The 24,467-nt window shown below is 44.1% G+C and overlaps 1 pseudogene; it reads left to right on the top strand.

The window, feature by feature from the left end:
- The first annotated feature begins 14,478 nt into the window (after nucleotides 1–14,478).
- On the top strand, nucleotides 14,479–24,181 carry LOC112860605 (interferon regulatory factor 3-like; annotated as a pseudogene).
- The last annotated feature ends 286 nt before the right edge of the window (nucleotides 24,182–24,467 follow it).

Here is a 24,467-nt window from a genome sequence, read left to right as displayed (position 1 = left end):
GAGGCAAGGATCAGGTCATGTGGGCAAGAATGATGATTTCTATGCATTTCAAACCTCTCTGCTGGCAACTTGTTCAGGTTAGCTGATCTAGGAAAATCTAACAAGAGTGCTAAATTTTATGCACATATTTTTTTTCAAAATTTATACCAACTGAGAAAATTTATATAAAAACTTAACACAAGTGTTGTATGAATACAGCCTTTTGCAGGGTAAATTTTAAAAATTAGACAGGTATAAAGAATAAAGCAAAAAGTCTGCTTCACTCCTCCCCCCAAAAATAACTATTATTTTCAGTCTAGAATATGGCCTTGCCAACATTTTATGCATTTCTATACATAAGTATGCAAATACAAATAAATGGCTTGGTTGTTTTTTAAACATAAATGAAACATAAATGAAATTATATACATACAGGCACATGTGTGTATACGTGTGTATAGATATGTGTGTATAACTCCATTTATATTTAAATATATTTTAATAGTTTTACAATGTGACTTAATTTAAAAATATATCTTGGACATCTTTCTGTGTCAATTCCTACAGTTCCCTCTCATTGATTTCAAGAGTCCATACTAACTCATTGTAAATAATTCATTCATTCTTCAACAAATATTTATTAAGCACTTACTATATGCTTAAAACTATTCTACGGGCTAAGGATATAATAGGAAACCACAAAACCAAAAGAAAAAAAAAGGCAAAATCCTGCCTTCAAAGAGCTTATATTTCAGTTGCAAGAAATAGACAATACACTTAAAAAATAAGTAAATAATATACAGTACATGAAAAAGTGAGAAATGCTAGGAAAAAGCAGGGTAAAGGGGATTGGCACTACTAAATTCAGAGTGAGGTAGAACATAATTAAAAATGGCAGATAGAACAGGCCTTAGTGAGAAGCAGGCTTGAGCAGATGATGGGGGGAGCTATGAGGACACGGGGGAAAAGAGTTTTCCAGACAATAGGAAAAGCCAGTAGAAAGGCTCTAAGGTAGGTTTCAAAGAACAGCAAGGATGCTACTGCCAGTAGAAAGGCAAGCGGGGAAGCAGGAAGACTAAGTCGAAAGTGATTGCAGAAATCTACAAAAGAGCTAACAGTGGCTTGAGAACAGGGTGATAGCTGTGCAGGTAATGAGAACAAGTCAAACTGTGAACATATTTTAAAGGTAGAGTCAACAGGATTTACTGATGGTATTCACATGCAGAGTGAGAGAAAAAAAAAATGGAATCAAACACAATTCCAATGTTTTACCCTAAGCACCTGGAAATACTCTCGTGCATTGACTGAGATGTACCTGTTCTTTATAAACTCACATTTAGGTTATTCCTGGGTCTTCTCTATTATAAATGATCCTACAAAGACTTTCCTGTTACATGTATCTTTGTGCACAGCCAGCTGGGTTTCCCCCTGAAGGATTTCACTTGTCTCTCACCTTTGGAATGAGCTGATCTAATCTCACCAACCAGGGAGGATAGGTGTTTTTCTGGGGACACACAAAGGAATCAGTGAGCTAAGCCAACTGAAACATGAAGAAGAGGTAGTCTTTTCTCTTTTGTATTTTCCCTTTCTGCATCATCCCATTCCCCAATTGATACTGTGCATGATAAAACCAAATAAGAGCTAACATTTCTGAGTGCTTAAGTGCCAGGCGCGGTGTTAAGCGATTCACAAGCATTATCTCCCTTTTATCCTCATAACAACACAATGAAGTAAATGTTTAAGTTACGTCCATTGTAAAGGTAAGAAGTAAAAGAATTCCAGGGGCGCCTGGGTGGCTCAGTCAGTTAAACATCTGACTTTGGCTCAGGTCATGATCTCACGGTTCGTGGGTTCAAGACCCGAATCAGGCTCCGTGCTGACGGCTCAGAGCCTGGAGCCTGCTTGGGATTCTGTGTCTCCCTCTCTTTCTGCCCCTCTCCTGCTTGCACTCTCTCTCTCTCTCAAAAAAATAATAAACATTAAAAAAAAAGAAGAAGAAGTAAAAGAATTCCTTGAAGGGACTGAATGTTTCCCTAGGGTCAAAGAGCTGCAAGCGATAGAACTTGGATTTTACCTGGACCATCTGACGCTGGAGCCCACAACCTCAACCATCTGTACTAGGCATGATTTAAATATAAATAAGCTCCTGTATTATTCCTGTGGGTTTTTTCTTTGGAACAAATACTTTCAATTGCATTTACAGTAAAGATTATGTCTAGCCCCCTTAAAGCCAGTGCAGGGTAATGCAAAGGGCATAGGCTTTAGAGTTAGCTCCTTCTGGTTGTGCGATCTTGGGTAAACAGCTTAACCTCTCTGAATCTTAGGTTGGTGAGTCAGGGACCTGAGAAAATGTAACGTAGCACGGCTAAATTTCTAGAGGCACTTGTGAGTATAGAAACCTCCTAAAGATTAATGTAACAATGTATGTTAATTATACTTCGATTTTTTAAAAACCTTAAAGATTTTAGATCCAGGCATCCTGTTTGTGGCTTAAGACTGGCAACAAGGTCCAGAGCGTCTACGGGTGAAATCTAGATCATTCTCTTCACTCCTTGAGGTCCCCCTGTTATAAATCAGTTTCCGTTGACATTCGGCACCCTCCCTCTCTTCCTTCTTCATGCCTTCCTCCCTATCCCTCCCTATCCTGTGTCAGAGCTGCCCCTGAAGGCACCAAAAGATCTCAGGGCCCTGGCAAGGTTTGCCTTAGAGTCAAATGATGAGAACTCTTATCCCAAGTCAATCCATGAGATTACTGGACAACTGGTACAAGCCCTTAGCACTCTCTGGGCTTCTATTTCCTCATCTCTAAAAATGTTAGTTGACTAAACTCTAAATTCTCTCTCAGAATGAACACCTTACAACTCTATCTCTAGTAGTGATGAGAAGGAAGAGTGATGAGTGGATATAGTGAACACGAAGAATCTGGTTTCCTGCCCATATTTACTGATCTGTGAGAGGCCACTGTTGATTGTCGCTGGACTGGATGCTCAACTGTTGTCCACGCAGCAAAAGCCATTTTTTGCCTGAGGAAACAAAATGTCCTGGGAAATTTCACAAAAATTGCTCTTAAATTGTCTAAAGACCTACAAATTTACATCAAGTGGGGCATTACATGAAGCCTGAGGTCCCCAGTGGTGTCTGTAAGTGTTCCTCCCCAGTGAAATTTTACAACACTTCAGAGATGTGTCCTGGGATGCTTGGTTTAACAATCAATCGTGTCAAAGGCCGAAGAGCATGTGTGGCTGCGGCTGAGTGTGGTTTGACTTCAAATCCAGGGAGCTGACTGATGTGTGAGTATGGGTATCTGCCCAGAGGAGTATGCTGAAAACAGAACTTTGGCAGGGTTACATCAATTCCCCCATCCCCTCCATCCTACAAAGGTCAGACTCCCAGAAAGACACACACACTCACACACATAAACCCCACATCCACTCTACTCCTGAGAACCACCACTGCTGAGAAAACAGATTGAAAGGAGACCCAGAGTAGGAGCCGGGATGCTGTGATTGTGGCCTGACAACCAGTGGGTCTTGACCCTGGAAATGGTCTTCTTTGGGCCTTAATTGCATTATCTGTAAAGTGAAACAGCTGCACTTGAACTTGTTAACTGACTATGATTCTTGCCTGACATACTGAGAAGCTAAGCTGGCTTTTTCCAGGCTTGGACAGGCTTTGGTAGCTACAATTGTTGTCTGTTCTGCACAATTTCCCAATCATGGGAGGATTTTTGAGCATCTCTCCACCCTGCTCCATGTGGCCCTTGTAGGAAGCACAAGACCCTACCACCCTGTCCACAATGATTGTTTCAGGGCTGAGCAGGTGAACTCAAAAAGATTGTATCAGGGGGGCATGTGGGTGGCTCAGTCAGTTAAGCATCTGACTCTTGCTTTTGGCTCAGGTCATGATCTCACAGTTCTTGAGATCAAGCCCCACATTGGGCTCCATGCTGACAGTGTGAAGCCTGCTTGGGATTCTCTGCCTCTCCCTTTCTCTGCCCCCCCCCCCCTTGCTCTGTCTCTCACACACACAAATAAATAAACATTAAAAACAAAAGAATATATCAGATGCTCACCTTACCTTTTTGATACCTATTGCTAAGACCATAATGCCCTGAAACTTAATAGTTTTAAATGACAACCACTTTATTCTCTGTCATTGTTCAGGGTTTTAGTCATGTGGAGGCTAGACTGGGCAAGAACAGCCGGGATGCTGACTCACACCCTGTGTTCACTCATGGTGGTTGCTGGTGCTGGGTAGCAGCTGAAGCCTCAGCTGTGATTGCTGACCGAGCATCTCACTTCTTCTTCCCCGTAGTCTTTCATTACAGCCTGGGCTTCTTAGGGCATGTCAGGTGTGCTCCAAGAGAGATCATTCCAAGAAGACAAGTCCCAATTTGCCAGCAACTAATCAAGCTTCTGTTTACATCATGCTTGCTAAAGTCCCATCAGCCAAAAAAGTCACACATCCAAGCCAAGAGTCACTAAGGGATAACACTACACAACATCATGAATACCGAAAAGCATGGTTCTTTGGGGTCACCAATTAACCAATAAATTTCCTTTTGTGCTTAAGCTGGTTTGAGTTGCTGCCACTTGTTGCCAAAAGACTCATGACTAATTACAGTCAAAATATCTGAATTAATGAAAAGTACAGCACAGGGAATATAGTCAATAATACCATAATAACCTTGTATGGTGACACATGGTAATTGCACCCGTGTTTAGCATTTCATAATGCGTAGAACAGTCGAATCACTATTTTGTACACCTGAAACTAATGTGTCTACTTCAATTAAAAATAAATAAACAGGGGCATCTGGGGGGCTGAGTCGGTTAACTGTTGGACTCTTTTGATTTCTACTCAGGTCATGATCTCATGGTTTATGAGCCCTGCGTCTGGCTCTGCACTGAGCATGGAGCCGGCTTGGAATTTCTCTCTCTCTCTCTCTCTCTCTCTCTCTCTCTCTCTCAATCTCTCTCTCTCTCTCTCTCTCTCTTCCCACCCCCCACCCCCGTGCTCCTCTCCCGCACTGGCATGCATGCTTTCTCTCTCTCTAAAATAAAAACAAACCTTAATACCATTTTTTTAAAAAAAGTTCTGAATTCAATTCTTGTCCTTACCTTACTGCACAACCAAAAAGTTACCTGGACTGAGATTCAGCTTCTTTCTTCTTAAAATAGGGATAATACTTAGTTCAGAATACCATTACGAAAAATTAGTAAGTTGAAAAGCCTCAGAACAATTTACAAATCCAAACGTGCTCTACAAATACATGTGCTACAAAAATAAACAGATCACAGTGATAAGGAAAAAGGACAAACTGAAAGTTTCACTCAATTCAGTTTGTTATTCACTCATTTTACAAACAGTTCTCAGATACTTCTTATGTGCACAATACTATTATAACCGGTTGGCTATGTAGGGGAAAAGATGTCCAAGCCCTCAAAGATTTTAGAGTCCAAGAGGGGAAATAGGTATGTACAGATATAACATTCAACCAAGGCCAAAAATAAAAAATGCTACTTTATTAAGAGAGGAATAAATAAAGTACTATGGAGAGAGATGGAGGGAATAAATCATTTTGAGCTGTATGGGGGTTAAGGAGAAAAATGAGGACATCCTAGAAAAGATGATACTTAACTTGGGCCATTAATGTGTTGGCTTTTGGGGTGCCTAGGTGGTTCAGTCAGTTGAGCATCTGACTTTGGCTCAGGTCATTATCTCAGTTTGTGGGTTCAAGCCCCACATTGGGCTTTGCATTGACAGCACAGAAACTGCTTCAGATTCTGTCTCCCTTTCTCCCTGCCCCTCCCCCACTCACTTGCCCATGTGCACTCTCTCTCAAAAATAAACATTTTAAAAAGGAATGTGTTGGCTTTTATATACATAGAGAAGGCAAAAGGCATTCTACAGAGTAGTCACTAAATGAACAAACGCTGGGAGACATATAAGTACATGTATGTGTACATTTGGACCAATAAAAGAACAAATGGCATTCCAAGAATAGCACACGGTCCAGGGGTTCTGCGGTAAAGGGAATATGGGAGTGCATGGTGACACATACAACTGGAGGACCAGGCTAGCACTACATTACAATGAGTCTTGAATACCAGACCAAGGATTCTGGCATTTATTTCAACAGGGAGTCACCAAGGATCCTAGGGCACAATAGTGACAAGATCAGAACCGTGTTTTGCAAACATCTGGTGGTATCATGGGATGAACCTGACAATGATATCTATACTTCTCTTTACAGGGGCAGCCCTCTCTCTTTCTCAGTCTGTGGACTGTTGGTGGGTCTGAAACCCCTACTCTCACATTCTACTCCAAGGGTGGTGAGATGAATCGATTTGGCCAATAGGAGCATTTTATCACACTAGATCACAGTGATTGGTTTAGAAAGAGGCACCTGAATCGACCTAGGTTAATTAGATTGTCTCCTGGACTTGTGTCCATTGGTATTGTTAAGGTAGTATTACATAATGCTAAAGTTTTTAGTGACCAAGAAAGCCTGCCTGAGAATGAAGCTAATAAGGAAGAAAAAGAGACATTGGTCAAAGGTAGTCAAGGACCAGTGGGTTCATTTGAGTTCCTACACAGAGCTACCCTAAAAGCAATACATTGAATTTCCAATCACATTAGAAGTGATGAAACCACATTCAATTTGAATTGGTTTTCTTTTTTTAATGAAATGATTCCTGACAATACAGTTGGCACTATGGTAATCTCTTTTAACAGTCATTCATGCATTCATTTAAAAAATATGCTTAAGGGGGCACCTGGGTGGCTCAGTCGGTTAAGCGTCTGACTTTGGCTGAGGTCATGATCTCACGGTCCGTGAGTTCGAGCCCCGCGTCGGGCTCTGTGCTGACAGCTCAGAGCCTGGAGCCTGCTTCCAATTCTGTCTCCCTCTCTCTCTGACCCTCCCCCATTCATGCTCTGTCTCTCTCTGTCTCAAAAATAAATAAACATTAAAAAAAATTTTTTTAATAAATAAAAAAAATATGCTTAAGTGCCAACTATGTGCCAGGTACCATTGTTGGCACTGAAAAATCAGACAAATATTCCTCCCTCATAGAATTTACATTCTAGAATGGATAAGGGGGTAGATTAACTGAAATTAGAATTATAAGGGGAGCGGTAGGATCCTGGAGGGCTTAATAGGCCATTTTAAGAATTTAATTTTCATTCTAAGAGACAGAAAGCCATTGGAGTGGTTTCTTTTTTAATTTTTTTAATGTGTATTTATTTTTCAGGCAGAGACAGAGCACAGTGGGGGGAGCGGCAGAGAGAGAGGGAGACATAGAATCCAAAGCAGGCTCCAGGCTCTGAGTTGTCAGCCCAGGGCCCGACATGGGGCTTGAACTCACGAACCATGAGATTATGACCTGAACCGAAGTTGGACACTCAACCGAGACACCCAGGCGCTCCCACTGGAGTGTTTTGAGCAAAGGTGGGGCATTCACCAATGCAGATTTAAAAGGATCACTGTAGCTATCATAATGAGTATGAAGAAGAAGGGCTTGAGTGAAAGCAGGCCAGTTAAGAGACCATGGAAATCAGGAAAAAGGATGGTAGCTTGGTCCACAGTTGCAACTACAAAGGCAAAAGACATGGTCAGCTTCCAAATCTATTTGGAAGATGAAGGCCAACAGTTGTTGCTGATGAACTGGACACAGGATCATATAAGGGAGGGCAAAATGGTGGAGAAGAGTCGAAAATTTTTACTCGAGCACCTCAAAGGACAGAGTTGCTATTAACACATATGGGGAAGTCTGAAAGATGACCAAATCTGGGGATGAAGGTCAGCAGTTTTGTCTTCATCACGTTAAATTTGAGTTGCCTGTTAAGACTTCTAAGCAGAGACATGGAGTAGGCATCTCAAGTCCAAAGATAACATTGGATAACATCAGCCCCAGTCTCAGAGAAAGATCAGAAGAAGCTTTAGCCTCATGGATAATAAAGAGGAAAGAGACCCTTATTGCCTTACTTTTCTTCTGTCATGTCCTCCTTCCATTTATAACTACAACTGCCTGGCAAGGAAGGGAGGTCAGATGTGCTCTCCTTCACTCTCAGAGGTAGATAGGATAGCATCCAACAATCCTATACAAGAGGACTTAAAAAAAAAAAATTCCCATTTAAATTTCCATTGTAGAAATCCAAGAGAATTTGAATGACCATATGCAAAAAAACCAAACAGACTTACCAGGAAAAAAGTTTCCTACCTGTGAAGTCTCAAAGAGACCTGAACTTCCTGGGACGTACACAAGGAGGAGCTAGACAGTCATGCCTGGGTAACAGGTGGCAGAGGAGGTGTCGATTCAGAAAACCAGTGGGCTTCATCAGTTGATGAATACTGAAATGCTCTGATGATTTTTTAGCTTAAAATAGGAACAATGAATATGGAGGCATCTTTTAAATGTTAATAGAAGCAGTATTAAGGAAGAAATTGAACCTATTGTTTTGCAAACAGCTGGATCTACTGAAGCAAATTCAGGGTGTATTTCTGAGGGTTCCTTTCAAAATATGCCTAATTATAATAAGCAAAAACTCCAGGGGGCACACCATAGGGGAAAGACCTAGGGATCAGGACTCAGAAGGTCTGGCTTCCAGCTCTGGCTCTATGGCAAATCCCTGACTCCTGAAAGTCACATTCTAAAACCCAGATTCTCAAATCAATCAAAGCTGTGATAAAGTGGAAGAAAGAAAATGTTCGTAGTAACGATAGATCTAGAAGCACTGAGAGCCACCACTTTCAGACACTGGGCTAAGCACCCGATGGGCACTGTTCTAAGATATGGGGGTAAAGTTGAGAGCTTTACCCAACTCTGGATGAGCAAGTTACTCACTCTCTCTGCACTCAGTTTCTTCATCTGCAAAATAGGGATTACAATGATTCTTACTTTATTAAGAAAGTTATCAAGATCAAACGAGGTATTCTATGTGAACCACTTACCATAGTGCCCAGCAAATAATAAGCACTCGAGAGTTACTAGCATTTATTGCTAGTATCATGTATACTTCTTGTAAGAAGGCTATGGAGCTGTGGAGTCTTTACAACTGTCAGGTTATACCTGTCAAATTAGAATGACTGCATAACCTGTCCAAGGTCACATTGCTGGTAAGTAATAAACATCACTAGTAAGTAGTTAAGAATGTGGAAATGTTAAGTACTTGTATGTTAGCATTTAGAGGAGACTGAGGGGTCTTTTTTTCTCCCTAATGTTGAACCCATTCCAGGCACAAGGCTTCCCCTCATCCTGTTCCTTAGCAAGATGCTGGTAACTTCCATCTCTGCAGCTGCCTCCATCCAAAAATCCACTTTTCACTCCTGTGTCACATTTTCAGAGAAGTGTTTCCTGACTATTCACCTAAAAGTCCCCACCACTCCCATATGGGAGTCCTACTAACATTATGCTGTTTTATTTTCATTACAGAAGTTATTAGCTAACTCGCTCATTTGGTTGTTGTCCACCTCTTCCTACCAGTATGTAACCTCCTTGAGGGCAAGGATTTTGACTGGCTTCTTAACCTTTCCATTCACAGTGCCCAGAACAGTGGCTAGCACATACCAGATGCTCATTAAATGAAAGGTGAAGGGCTGACCGATAACAGTTCTCTCCACCTACCTGAGGCTTCTCACGACAACACCATTTTACTTCTGTAAGTTCAATTAGTCTTTGGTCTTAGATCCACAAGCAAATGACCAAAGAGTTAGGATAAATACTCTTGCTCCTTTTACCGCCCTCCCCTGTGAATTTACAAGGCTAACAGGACAGTACGATCAGACACGATTTTCTCCTCTCCCGGAGGCTGGTGCTAAATTGTGAGGATTAATGAGATTCCCACTGCTCTCACTCGTTCTAAGTGTCATGCCAAGGCTGAACCAATATTGAGACTCATATTGTACATAGGAGTTCATTTCATTCCTACGCTGTTGTACCTGCGAGCAGGGTCTCTGTCAACTTTGTTTTAATAACAGGGTTCCAGAGGGAAAATGCCAACTGAATTCATTACTAAAATAAATCGAAACTACACAAGCAGACTGGAGGGCAGGAAACAGCCAAGAGACTTTATCTTCTCAAACTCGGGGGCCACTCATAAATTGACAGCCACTGAAACACATGCATCCCTCTTCGGAAGATAGGATCCTCTTGGTCAGCACCCCCAGACCACGGCTTGACCTTTGTGAATCTAAATTACTCTCCATTAACCAAGCAAAGAGGTGTGCATTTTCCCCATTCTGTGGATGAGGAAACCAAGGCTCTAGGAGTTTAAATTTCCTGTGCCAAATAACTCACTTATTACAAGACAGGTGTTTTTTTTAATTGAAGTACAATTAACATACAACATTATATTAGTTTCAGGTGTACAATAAAATGATTCAAAATTCTATACATTTCTCAGGGCTCATCAAGGTAAGTGTATCCTTAATCCCCTTTATCTATTTCACCCATCTGCATTCCCATCTCCCCTCTGGTAACTACCGATTTGCTCTCTGTATTTAAGAGTCTGTTTTTTGTCTCTTTTTTTTCATCGTTCATTTGTTTCTTAAATTCCACATACGAGGGAAATCATACGGTACTTTTGTCTTTCTCGGACTTATTTCACTTAGCATTATTCTCTCTAGATCCATCCATGTTGTTGCAAATGGCAAGCTTTCACTCTCTTTATGGCTGAGTAATATTCCATTTTATATATGTATACATGCACACGCACACGCACATGCACACACACACACTCTACATCTCCTTTATCCATTCATCTATCAATGGACACGTGAACTGCTTACATAATTTGGCTACTGTACATAATGCTGCAATAAACATATATCTTTTTGGATTAGTGTTTTTTTCTCTCTTAAAGTAAATACCCAGTAGTAGAATTACTGGATCATATGGTAATTCTGTTTTCAATTTTTCCTACTGTTTTCCACAGTGGATGCACCAATTTGTATTCCCACTAATAGTACACAAGGGTCCCTTTTTCTCCACATTTTTGCCAACACTTGTTATTTAGTACATTTTTTATTTAGCCATTATGACAAGTGTAAAGTGATACCTTGTTGTGGTTTTGATTTGCATTTCCCTGGTGATGACTGATTTTCAGCATCTTTTCATGGGTCTGTTGGCCACCTGCATATCTAAGAGTTCTGAAACCCATTTGGTCTGCCTCCGAGTTACAGACTCTTTCCATGGTTTTATGCCATCTCTTGCTTAAATCAAAAGAATGAAGGACTGTTGCTTAATTAGGCAAGAGGTCGTTTCTCCCCCTGGGTGTCCCCTGCAGGTTGTGATGACTGCTGAGTGCGGTTGCCGGGGAAGCCAAAGCAGCAGCTTTGGGTTTACAGTTTGGAAAAGACCTTAACTCGGTAACAGAAAGAAGGAAGGAGGAAAGGGAGACTGAAATGAAGACAGTATGGCCAAGAAAATGTCTACCTGGAGAAAATGAGACTGACAAAAGGCCCAAGCAAATAGATTAAGAGATAAAACACAGGAAGGCAGAATGAACGTGAGACCTCCAATTCACTCTTCCCTTGAGTATACACTCTGGCCAGTACTTAGATAGTGGCTGAATTTCAAAGTTCATTCTGAACTCCCTCTAATCACATAGCCAGCCTGTCTTTTCCCCATCCTCTCCTTTATTCATTCAAAAGGCACAGATCAAGGGGAGCCTGGGCGGCTCAGTCAGTTAAGTATTTGACCCTTGATTTCAGCTCAGGTTGTGATCTTGCGGTTTGTGGGTTCGAGCCCCACGTCGGGCTCTGTGCCAGCGGTGTGGAGCCTGCTTGGGATGCTTTCTCTCTCTTTCTCTCTCTCTGCCCCTACCTTGCTCTCTCTTCTCTCTCTCGAAATAAATAAATAAACCTTCTAAAAAATTTAATAAAAAATTTTTTTTTTCAAATGCACAGATTGAGAGTATTCCAAGGCAAGGCACTGACAATACAAAGATGAATTAAGTGGTCAGTGACTGATCTTATCTAGAATACAGTTCACTTCTGACTCCCCAAGTTGGCAAGTGTCTGAGGCAGGGGTCCTAATGAGTTTTACCACTACTGGGTGTCAGTGTTGTCCCAGGCATTGTGCCACCTCTGCAAGTACAAAAGCAAGTGACATTGTACCACCCACCAGAGCTTAGGGCCTAGTGAAGGAAACAAATGGGTCACTGGACGGTTACAATCCAGGTGGGCAAGAGCTGTGGGAAAGAGAAGTGCCAGAGGCCATGGAAGCTGAATGTTCTCACCCGTAACCAGGAGTTAGGAATGGATGAAATGTCCCTTCTTTGGTTCATTAGGCAAATAAATCCAGAGCCCCTATTATGAAGGGGGATGAAGATACGGTGATGAAAACTGAACCTCTGTCCTCATGGAGCTGACATCCCAGGAGGAGGAGAAGATAATAAACAAATAAATAATAATCAAATAAACCATTTAAATAATTTGACAGATAGTATTAAGTGTGGTGAAGAACACAAAGCAAGGTGAAATGAAGGGAAGCTACTTTCGAGCAGGTGGGCAGCAAAGGCACCCAAACATCAAGACAAGCCAGCCATGTGGAGACCTCGAGGAAGAGGGTCCAAGGCAGAGGCGAGGGCAAAGGCCTAAAGCAGGGACAAGCATGGCTTCATTGAGCAACTGAAGGAAGACCAGTGTGACCAGAATAAAATGCTCAAAGGTGGAGGGGCCAGATAGGAGATAAGGTGGGAGACAATAAGCAGGGCCAATTCTCAAGGGCCTGGTATGGATTTGGAATTTTACTCATAGAGCAATGAGAAGCCATTGATAATTTTAAGAAAGATTCTGATAGGCTCTAATTTACATTTAAAAAAAGTTTTTTTAATGTTTATTCTTTTAGAGAGATAGTGTGTGAACAGGGAAGGGGCAGGGAGAGACAGACAGACAGACAGACAGACAGAATCTGAAGCAGGCTCCAGGCTCTGAGCTGTCAGCACAGAGCCTGATGTAGGGCTTGAACTCACAAACCGCGAGGTCATGACCTCAGCCGAAGTCGGATGCTCAACCGATTGAACCACCCAGGTGCCCCTCTGATTTACATTTTTAAAGTCTAACTCTAGTCAACTGGATTGTTTAACACACAAGACTATGAGAATTTATCTTTTTTTTTTAATAAACTTTTTATTTGGGAATAATTTTAGATTCATACAAAAGTTACAAAAAATAATACAGACTTCTTATATTCTTCACCCAGTTTCTATTAATATCTTACATAACCATGGTACATCCAGCACAACAAAGACATTAGCACTGGTAGATTGCCATGAACTAAACTACAAACTTTGTTAGGATTTTACCAGTTTTTCCACTAGTGCTCTTTTTCTGTTCCAGGATCCGACTGAGGAGAACACACTAGATTTAAACCCATCGTCTTTTAAAAAGCCTTTCTATATTTGAGGAAGTACCTCAAGAGAGTGAAAGCTAGGATCAACTTCTCTGGTTTGTCATGAGAAGTCCTGATAGATCAGGGGGAAGAGTGGACTCAGGAAGGCTACTTCTGGAGTCACCTAGACAAGTTAACTAGTCTGCTTCAGTTATCTAGGCAGAAGATGTGGGAACCTCCTCAAAAGAACAGGATGGGAGTCAGTTCTATCAATACAGGCACATCTATTACCATCACCTCATAAAATAAAGGTAATTTTAATACTCACAGAGAAGGAAGAACACAGTCTCAGAATAGGCTGTATTTTTACACAACATAAATTTAGCTTTACAGAAAAATTAAAACAAATGCCTTAAATCTTCTCATTTTTGTCCGAGATGAAATTTTATTTGTAGTTTTATCTATCCAGCCCCACAGAGTCTGGCGGCAGCTACCACAAAACAAAACAAAACAAAAAAACCTGTGGCTTTATAAAACTATAATCACGTAATCAACAAACATTTGCAGAACACCTTGTATATTTCAGGCACTGAGTGAGCCTCTCAAGATAGATGTGTTTCTTGCCCTAGTCGAGCCTATAGCCAATGTGGACATTAGATGAATACTGGTTTTAGAAGCATGATATGGACCAAGAAAAACCAAGAAACTAATTGCAAAACCTGTTCAGAGATTTATTACTAACCTGATGGAGCTGGTGATTAAAGGCAACTAGACATTGATTTGGCCATAAAATGAGTGCAACAATTGGGAGTGCCTGGCAGGAGATCGTATCTGGGATGGGAAGGGTGGCCACTCCTCTTCTTGGGAAAAACCCTCCTGTGAAAGGTGAGGTTTCCAGCATAAATCAATCAGAGGAAAGTTGAGTGTGGGGGCAACTTCAGTTATGTCCACACCTAAACAAGCAGCTGTCATTCTTTCGTGCAGCATCTCTTCCCTATTCTTCCCCAATCATTTCAGTAGGTCTAAATGTGGATTCAAAGGTAAGGTAATCCCCTGGTCGGATATCTCAGACCAGCAGACAAAAATCTTGATTCTAGTCAAGAAGATTTAAAAAATAATAACAAATATTATTGAGCTCCCACAATAAGCAGAACAGATCAAGATGACGGCTACTCAGCTGGATCCTCCCCAGCAGCAGAGGTAAATAACAACAACAATGGGGTCACGAGACTAGTTATGCTCACAGCCATCCGTGAGGGAGTGCTCGAGGCCAAGCCAGGCCATGGACCAAATGGACTCCTTGCTTCCTTCCCCTAACGCTGTAATCCAAACAGTACTGGTGACTTTAAACAGTGGTTTGGAGACTTCTTATATTAGGACTTTCTGAGGTGCACAGTAAGAATGAAAAACTATGGGTCCCTTTCTCAGGCCTCTTGAATCAGAATTTACAGAATCTGCATTTTAGATAGGCTCCCTAAGTGCTACTGATGTACCTGAAACCTAGAGAACTTGGGATGGCCACTACAAGACAGAAGGGGAGGGAAGATGCAGATGACTGGGAGAAGGTCTTGCAGGTGATGACGGGTGGAGGCAGGAGCAGGGGCATTTCCCACTACCATTCCTTTGCCCTGCTTTCTGTCATTTCTTGGTAATTTCAAATGGTCTATGGCTATTCTGTAAACCTCTATAGTCATTGTTATTGCTTGGCTTGACCTTTTCAAGGTTATTGTCCACACTGGTTCTCTAGAACCCTTTGGGCTGAAAACTTCAAAAGCCAGGTATTATGCTCAACACCGTCCAACATTCACATAGAAGTTTCCAGAACAACCCCAAGCCAGTGAGTCCCAGTGGTTAAGACAGTCTCCAGAATCTAGACACTTAGAGGGCTTTGCGTCTTTGGATGGCTGCTCATGCCTCAGTTTCCTCCTCTGTACAGGGGATTTACTATCAGGACCCACCTCATCAGGGTGTTGTGAGCAGCACATGAGATCATCTGTTCAAAGCTCTCAGAGTGTGCCTGGAACAGAGCTCATGAGTGATGTTAGTTCAAACATACAACCAGTCAAAAATACCGCCCCCCCCCCCCCCGCCATGAGAAAGTGCCCACAGTACACTCAGCTGACACAAGAGTCACCGTGGAGGGGTGGGCAAAGAAAATAGGACAAGCTTATTCATGGAGAACTGATGGTGCTGAGCAGAGAGCTCAGAGCTGTGCATGGCTGTAAGAGAGCGAGGGGGCAGAGGATATGGGGGGCTGCTAAGAACCCCTGTTTGTGCTGGGGTGGAAATCATGTATGATGGTAAAGGAAAAGGAGGGAAGTGATAAATTCACTGTGCGTGCACCTGTCATCCTGGATGAGCAAGAGAGATCATAAGAATTCTCAAGACCTAGCTGCATCATTAGATGAAGAATAAAAAGGCTTATTATTAGGGGAAATTGATGCTTTGTGAAACTAGAACTTTTAGAACAAAGAGATTCAGATTGACATTTCTGTGAAGCTGGGAAAGTGTGTTTCAGTCATGATCGGTTACAGGCCTTGGGATCTTTCGTTTTATTGTTCTCTTGTCCCATTTTCTCCCCCAGGCCCTAGGCTGAACTCCGGGGTGGGGGACTGTCTGAAAAAGCCCTTGAAGGGATGTACTGGGGAGGCGGAGGACTTCTTGTCAAGGAAACACAATCTACATTGTGAAGGGCTTTATTTCAACTGCTTAGAAAATACTTCAGAGACAACCGTAAACTTTTTTTAATGTTTATTTTTGAGCGAGAAAGAGAGAGAGAGGGCAAGGTAGAGAGAGGGGGAAACAGAGGATCCAAAGCAGACTGGAACTCACAAACCATGAGATCATAACCTGAGCCAAAGTCAGAAGCTGAACTGAGTCACCCAGGAGCCCCAAAACCTTACACTTCTTGAAGGAGTTAGTTCAAGGAGATGAAGAAGGACATGGATGCAACTATCAGACCAGGATTTGAACGTAATTCAAATTAAGGTGACTGATTATGTTACCTTGGGGAAATCACTTAACCCCTTGAACCTCTGTTTCCTCATCTGTTAAATGGGGTGGAGATTATAACCGATCTTACAGAGTTGTTGTGGAAAATGAGACAAAGTATGCATGGGGAGGTGCAGAGCAAGCCCTCAATCACATCCTCACTGATGTCATTGTTATCACCATTTCTAAGAGGTTATGCGAGCAACAACGGAAACCAGCAAAAAATTAAGATGTGCCCTGGCTTAAAATCATAAAAGCCTTCAGAAAACACTGGAAGTCCCTAGAATCCACATCTCTTTTTTAAGTTACAAAACGGTATTGTGCTAAGACAGACACATTCTCCACAGATTTTGCCCACTGACCCCACCCCATCCCGTCACCAGCAACCAATTCCCAAATCTCCCTTCTTCCCCAAAGTTGATCCCCAAGGCACTAATGGCTCAGGAAAGAAAGCAATTCATATTGTTCTTTCTCAGGTATTCCTGCTTTTTAGACCCAAGTAGGGGTGTTTCCATGTTCAAGTCTGTATCCACAGTTTTGAGGATATTTGATGAGGTGTGAAGAGGTGTGAGAATGAGAGCAAGTGTGCAGAATATAGTCAAGGAGCGTGATCCAAAAAAAGAAACCACATCTTCCAAGCACTCATTCACTTACTGAGTCATTTTGTGAACCCTGATGGCAACCTTGCTGTGTTACAGGCCCTGGGCTAACAGCCTACAAGTTCCCAGCCTAGAAGGTAGACTGTCATACATGGCCATAGCAGAAGGGGGGGGAGGGGAACCTGTCACGTTCTCAGGTTTGGCCCAGTGACACATTCCGGTAAGACTATTAGGCTCATGTCCTGGGAACCAGCCTTAGGAGTAGGTAGTGAATACCCAAGAATATCCCAAAATATGTCTATATCCCTCATTTGGTTCCATGCCCGAACTCCCTCATTAGTCTTCATTTCGGAATAAGAGATCATCCCCTCGTTGAAGGCCAGTAGCCCTAGAAGACATCATCAGCCACACCAAAACCACTTTCCTTAACTGCCTTATCAGAACGTGACCATTTACAAAACATTGTTACATTGATTATCTGTTGGCAGGACAGGCAGTTTTGTCCATTTTACAAATGAGGACATTGAAGAATTAGCCTGTGGCCTCACATTTCAAAGATAACAGAGCTAGGACTTGAACCCAGGTCTTCTGACTCAAATCTATTGTTCCTCAAAGCCATCCAGGACCATCATTACTTCCTTTCAACTAAGAAAAAGTTACTCTTTCCTCTCAAAATTAGATACTTCATGCTTCTGGTGGAGAAAATCAACTTGAAATAGGGTTAACATCCCACTCTGCATCCCTCAAAGAGGTCTGTGAGGGGATGAGGGCTCTCACGTCCTCCAATACTCACAGCTCTGACTGCCCTGCCCTGTGGGCACAAGGAGAGACCAGGGTGTCAGGGAACAGCTAGTAATAATGACTGGTTCCTGGGTGCTCACCATGTACCCAGCACTCTGCAGCATGCTTCAGCCACATCACCCAAATGTCCCTCACCTCACCTATGCACACCCGTATAATTGCAGTCCCTCCCGCCCCCATTATGGATTTCTCCCCATCTAGAGGGAGAACCCTGGAACAACCCCCTCATATTCATTCCTACATCCTACCCACCTACGGGTTTCTATAGGAATTACCTTGTTGTCCCATGAACGCCGTGGCTGCTATGAACACCCGGCTGTGCCACCAAGGATTCAGCCTCCTGGGACTGCTAAGAGACTTGGGTTCCCTTAGGTTCTCAATGCACCCCTTTCCCCAGCTCTGCATTCTGTCTGCTTGGCCTTGGAGCCACTGAGTGTCCCATATCACCAGGTGAGAAGAGATCCTTCAGCTCATGGCTCTAACCCTTCTTCACAGGGACTGAGAAGAAGTTCTCAGGGTTAGGCAGGGTTGGGATCCTCACAGAACCTGCCACCGTCCGTGTCCCCATGTCTTTCCCCAGGCCTCATGCGAAGGATTTTCTCCCTTCTCCTGTGGCCCAAAGCTATATAAACAAATGAAGAAAAGTTGAGAGTCTAGGTACGCCCCACAAACCAAATGAATACTACTGGATAACTCTGTAAAAGTGATAGCTCAGGGATGGCATGCAGGAGTCGGTGCCCAAACTCTTAAAAATCCCCCCACAGTAACAATAGCTGTCACTCCTTGAGTCCTCACATTCTTATCTAATTGTCCCTCCCAAGAACTCTTTGAAATGAGTGCTGTTACCGTCCTCAATTCAGATAAGAAAATGGAGTTCAGAAGGTCACTTGCTGAGATCACACTCCAAGCCACAAAATGAGGAGAAGGGCCCCATCTATCAGACCCTAGGACCTAGAATGTTAACCCTAATGCAACACTGAGCCCCACGCCTGGCCATTTTCGAAGGTTTGGGGATCCGGGCAGCATTTCTTGCAACTCTGAGGGCTCTGAGAAGCAATGACAAAGGAGAGTTTAAGTATTGGGTGGGTGGGAGGGAGGGAGGAGGAGAAGCTGTTAATTTTAGATCTGTAACTCAGACTGCTCATTAAGTGGCAGGGGTGTCACCATGCCCCTAATCTTTGCCATCCACCTTCTAAAATAAAAGAGTCGGGGCCTATGATTTCCTCAGTGGGAAGATCCTTCCTTCACAGACTTAAAAACCCTGAGGATAATGAGACTTTTTATACAAGACCAAAGGAGACTCGGGCGTGTGGAAGTCTCCTGTCATTTTCCCCAGTTCCCCCCAAACATGTCCTCAACACCTGGTAGAAAGCAATAGGAGAATATTCCAGGAATTTGTCTTTTGAGTCCAGGCATGCCTCAAGGGGACCAGACTGATAAAACTGCCAATGGGACCTGGTCAGTCTGGGCCCTTCATTCCTGTGTCTGAGTCACATGGATACCTTAGACAGAAATGACTTGTAAATTCTAACCCCCTAAACACACTAAATTAAACAATTATTTCACATAGTCAAAATAAGGACCCTAAACTTAGAATTATAGCCATGTTGTGGTGTCTATAGTATCACCCCTGCCCCAAAAGACAATGGGTGACAGTCGCTCACATCCATCTGGGTTCAATGTGTGCCAGGCACTGTTCTCCAAGTGTGGCCTGGGACTATTGCATCAGCACTGCCTGGGAATTTGTTAGAAATGCAAATTTTCAGGCCCCACCCCAGACTTACTGAATCAGAACCCCTGAGGAGGGAGTCTAGCAATCTGTTTTAACAAGCTTTAAATGAATGATTCTGGTGCCTTCTAAAGTCTGAGAACCCTGCCTTACTTTACGGAATCCTCACAATGACTGTAGAAAGGTACAGAAACATGGAGCATTACTGTTCCCATTCTATAGGGAAGGAATCTACATCTCACCGCACTTTGGGTAAAACACTAGCCCCAGATGAGCCCCACTTCATTCTCTCTGCCCCCCGCCAATCTCTATATGTGCTTCATGGGATTCTCCCCCCCCTCTCTCTTTCTGCCCCTCACTCACTTGTGCCCTCTCTCTCTCTCAAAGAAGAAAAGAAGACGAAGAAGGAAGAGGAGGAGGAGGAATCTTAAGTCACAAAAGTACGGAGTCACCTATCCAAAGTAAGTAGTAACGAGGACTGGAAGGCAGGTCCCTCTGAGTACCCTAAATGTGTCTCCCTACCCGTGAAAAGGAAGCGTGACAGAGAGTAAAGGAGACAAATGGCTAGTCCCCTGGAAACCAATTAAAGGCAGCTTCAGTCCAGGGTTGCAAAAGAAATTAACATCTATGGAACATCAATTATGTGCCAGTCGCTACACATACATATCTCATTTCATTTAATTCTCACAAAAGCCCATGCCATGTAAGCATGCTGCAATCAGATCAGGGAGGGAGAGCAACCGTGCCGGGCTCTCACAGCTTAAGCAAGTTGCAAAGAATCTGAATCCTGCTTAGTCTGTCTCTAAAATCGTCACAGCCTCCCTGGAACACACTCACACATTCAGCAGATACACATGTCCTCATGGCCAAAAGACCAGAAAACCAAGGATGAATGCACATGCAGCAGCAAATGAGATCACCCTGCTCCAGGGGTGAAAAACCACCTTGACAGCAATTGTGTGGCTTTCATAGCGTCATCAGTCACCCCAGTCTGCTCCTCCCTCCCGTCCCTCCTCTCAAAAACCACAGACTTTTCCCTTTCACCTTGAGAGACAGGGAAGTCAAGTTCTCACCAAATTGAACATGTTTATGCTCTTCCTATTAATTGAGTATTCACCTACCTTTCCAGGGAAGCAAGGCCCTTAGTGGGTAAGGACGCCAGGAATGACATGAAATACCAGTTGGAACGCTAGCAATATTCAGTGAGGATTATCATAATGTTATGGATGCCTTTAACCAGCTCCCCATAGAGAATACATACACACCCTCGAAACTGGCTTGGAATCTACCAACAACCTTCTAAGCCGATGGCTTAATTAACTTGTGGGCTGTGTATGCCATGTCATGAAATGTCTCTAAAATCCAAGAGCACAGGAAGGTGTAAAACTTAGAAGCTACAATTTCTCAGCCATCAGTTTGCAGAGCTTCTTTTTTTTTTTTTTTTTAAGTTTATTCTTAAGTAATCTCTACATCCAACGTGGGGCTCAACTCAGGACCCGGAGATCAAGAATCAAATGCTCTCCCAACTGCACCAGTCAGGTGCCCCAGAGGTGTTTGTTTGTTTGTTTGTTTGTTTGTTTTAAAAACAAGTTACTTCTCTGTCTTGCTTAAATACACAGTATTTTCCCCTTTGGTTCATAAAATCGAGGAAACATAAAGTGAAAACTCTGGGCGAAAATATGTGTTGACATAAATATATAAAACAGTTCCCAAATCAACCTAGCCTAAAATCTGTCTTTGGCTCTGGGCTGCTTTTAGGATAGAGCCCAGGCATCCCAGACTACTTCGTAAGCACTTGTGATCAGATGGCGACCCACCCTGCAGTCCTGAAGCCTGCCCTGCCCCAGACTGCATGCTCTGGCTATACAGAACACAGGCTGTTCCCAGGAGATCCCAAGTCCTCTCCTGCCCTCACGCCTTCATACCTGTGGGTCTCTCCACCTGGAATCCCCACCTCGTCTTCTTTACCAGGCTGACTCCAACTCCGGCTCATCCCCCAAAATTCAGCCCAGGTGCCACCTTTTTAGGGATTTCCAGTGGGGTCTCTTCACGACACGGTGTGCTGGCCCTCACGACACTACTTTTCACCCTATTTTGTGATCGTCTATTTACTTTGGTAACACTTTCAACGACGCAAGCTCCATGAAGGCATCTGTGGCCCAAAGCCAAACAGGTGCATGGTAAACACCCAAAGCATCTTTGTGGAATGAACGAGTGAATGAATAAATTAATGAATGATGATCCCTTATTCATTTTCCCACAAGCTCAGGATACACCTTGGAAATGAGAGATGTGATTGTCCTCTCAGTATATCCTGAAGATGCTACTTTCACCCCCAGAAACTCATATAGTCCAACATAGTCAGAAGTATCTCAGGGCCACAGAAACCCGAGTCCAAAATATTATCTAGATAAGCCCATTATCATTATCTAGATATATCTAGATGAGCCCAGGGGTATCCATCAAATCAAGATTCTTTTTTTTTTTCTTTTTTTAAAAAATTTTTAAATGTTTATTTTTGATGCTTCTTGGCCTTTTGGCTAAGATCAAGTGTAAATGTTTATTTTTGAGAGCCAGAGAGAGAGCTAGAATGGGTAAGTGGGGGGGGGGGGGCAGAAAGAGAGGGGGACACAGAATCCCAATCTGGCTCCAGGCTCTGAAATGTCAGCATGGGACCCAATGTGGGGCTCAAACTCACTAACCGTGAGATCATGACCTGAACCAAAATCAGATGCTTAACGGACTGAGCCACCCAGACGCCCCCCCCCATTTTTTTTTCTTTTCCAAATGTTTATTTTTGAGAGAGAATGCATGCATGGGAAGGGGCACAAAGGAGGGGGACAGAAGATCCAAAGCAGGCTGTGCGCTGACAGCAGCAAGCAGATGCGGAGCTGGAACTCACCAACCAGGCGATCCTAACCCCAGCCGAACTCCAACGCTCAACCCACCGAGCCATCCAGGTCACCCCCCACCCCCAATTCAAGACTCTTGAGGTCGGTAACACAACCAAAGCTAGGTCAAATTCCTGAAACTGCTTTTAGTCTGAACTAATCTGGAAACTCCCTTTGGTTCAGACCTTGTTAGTATAGGCCAGTGTAAATGTGCTCTCAGCATTCGTATTTTTTCATTATACACGTGTAGATTATTATACAAGCAATAGGTAGACAAGAAAGCCCCACCGCGCTAGAGCTCTGCTGCGGGTAAGGGGGTGCACACCTACGACTCGGAGAGGTGCCGGGACTCCAGAGACCTGGGTGCGCCAGCCCCCCCCCCCCTGCCCCCACCCCCACCCCCACGTGGGGAAGGCCGAGGATCCTACTTCGCTGAGGCGCGGCCGGGGAGGGGGGAGGGGCGCTGGTGGGCCCGGGGCCCGCAGGAGCGTCCACATCCGCACCTCCTGGGCGCCCCACTGGCTGCAGGACCCTGGGCTGGCGGACTTCGCCTCTTCCAGGCCCCCACCCAGACGAGACGCGCAGAGCCTGCACGCTGACCCTTCGCCCCGGAAAAGGAGTTTCCGGTCCGCCCTCCCCCGGAAGAGAGCGCAGTCTTCAGCCGAGGACCCAGTGAGGACCCCCACGACTTTCGGGCCAGTTCTTCAAGTTCGTCACCTCAGGAGTTGGGGACTTTCCTGAACCAGATACCTCTCCAGACAACAAGGGCAGAGCAGTACCTGTGCTACCCCGCAGAACATTCTGGAAGAGTTGCTGAGTGACATGGTCTTGGCCCCATTCCCAGATGCGAGGCCTTCGGGCCTACCTGTGGCCCCTGAGCACCACCCTCAGTTCTTGCTGAGCCCCAACTTGGGCATCTCTGCTGTTTGCTCAAACTCGGAACCCACTGAAAACCCACCTGAGGAGGCTGTTGGAGCCCGAGGAAGGTGAGTGCCAGGAGGGGCCGGGGCCAGGGCGATGGGCCCTCTACACTTAAAAGTCTCCCCCTTCGTGTCGCTGCTGCAGCTGCTCAGAGTGAAAGTTCCACCTTTTACCGCCTTCTCCCCTGGCCCCCATGTCTTCCACCGGCTGTCTTCTGCCCTAGGAGCCCTTGGTTGGTGGGGTCAGAAGCAGGGGATAGGACATGGCCTGGGCAGCTAATAAGACTGCCAGACCTGGGGTGCCCTTGATGGGGCCATGACCTGCCAGATGAGGCTTGTGCTGGGCTCCCTGAGGGCAGGGTGGGTGGGGACGAGAATCTGGTTCTGTGGAGGGCAAGCCAGCACCTCTGGCCACAGAGGCTGGGGCATTGCCAGCCAGATCAGCTGGGCTGTGAGCGAGACACTCCTTCCTGGTAGTGGTCACAGGCCAATGGTGAGGTCACTAGGAACAAGTAAGGAAGCATGTTTGGCCACGGCCCTTTCCTGGCAGATCCGATTGTCTTCATCCAAGGAAGTGGACACTCCCCAAGTTATACGCTCTGTTTCTTCACGGGGAAGTCATGGCCCCAGGACCAGGTGTGGATCAAGAGGCTTGTGATGCTCACGGTTGTTCCCACGTGACTCAGGGCCCTGTTAGACATGGACCTATTAGGGGGTGCCTCCTTACTGGAGAATGCTGTGGACCCCATATTTCCAACACCAACCCACTCTCCCTCTCCTCCACTGATACAAGGCCTGCCTCCAGGACCTGGTGGAGGAATGAATTTCTAGGTCACTGGGGAGGCCTGAGCCCTCACTCTTCATTGTATACATCCTTTGCGTCTCCCCTGGACCAATAAACTGGTTCTTGCCATGGTTAAACAAACAAACCCAAACACCCTCAAATATAAAGCAATGTATAGATGGTACAGTGAAAGACCCCACTCTGATAATGGCCCAAAACATGATTCCCCAGAGAGGGCTATTGGTAAGAGTATTTTAGAGGTTGATGGGCAGTGAGCCTGCAAGACACATCTAGTTTGCAGATGACCACTTAGAATATATGTTTTTTAATATTTCTAATGGTTGCCACAAAATAAAAATCAGAAGGTTCATGTAACTGAAATAGTTTCGTGGAGCTTTCAAGGTGGAAGAGAGGTAAATAGACTATCACAAAGTAG

This window comes from Puma concolor, chromosome A1 (assembly GCF_028749965.1).
Source record: "Puma concolor isolate L17-30 chromosome A1, mPumCon1.1.hap2, whole genome shotgun sequence".
Classification (NCBI taxonomy): Eukaryota; Metazoa; Chordata; class Mammalia; order Carnivora; family Felidae; genus Puma; species Puma concolor.
Note: the sequence above shows the minus strand (reverse complement) of the source record. Positions and strands in the feature narration are given on the sequence as shown.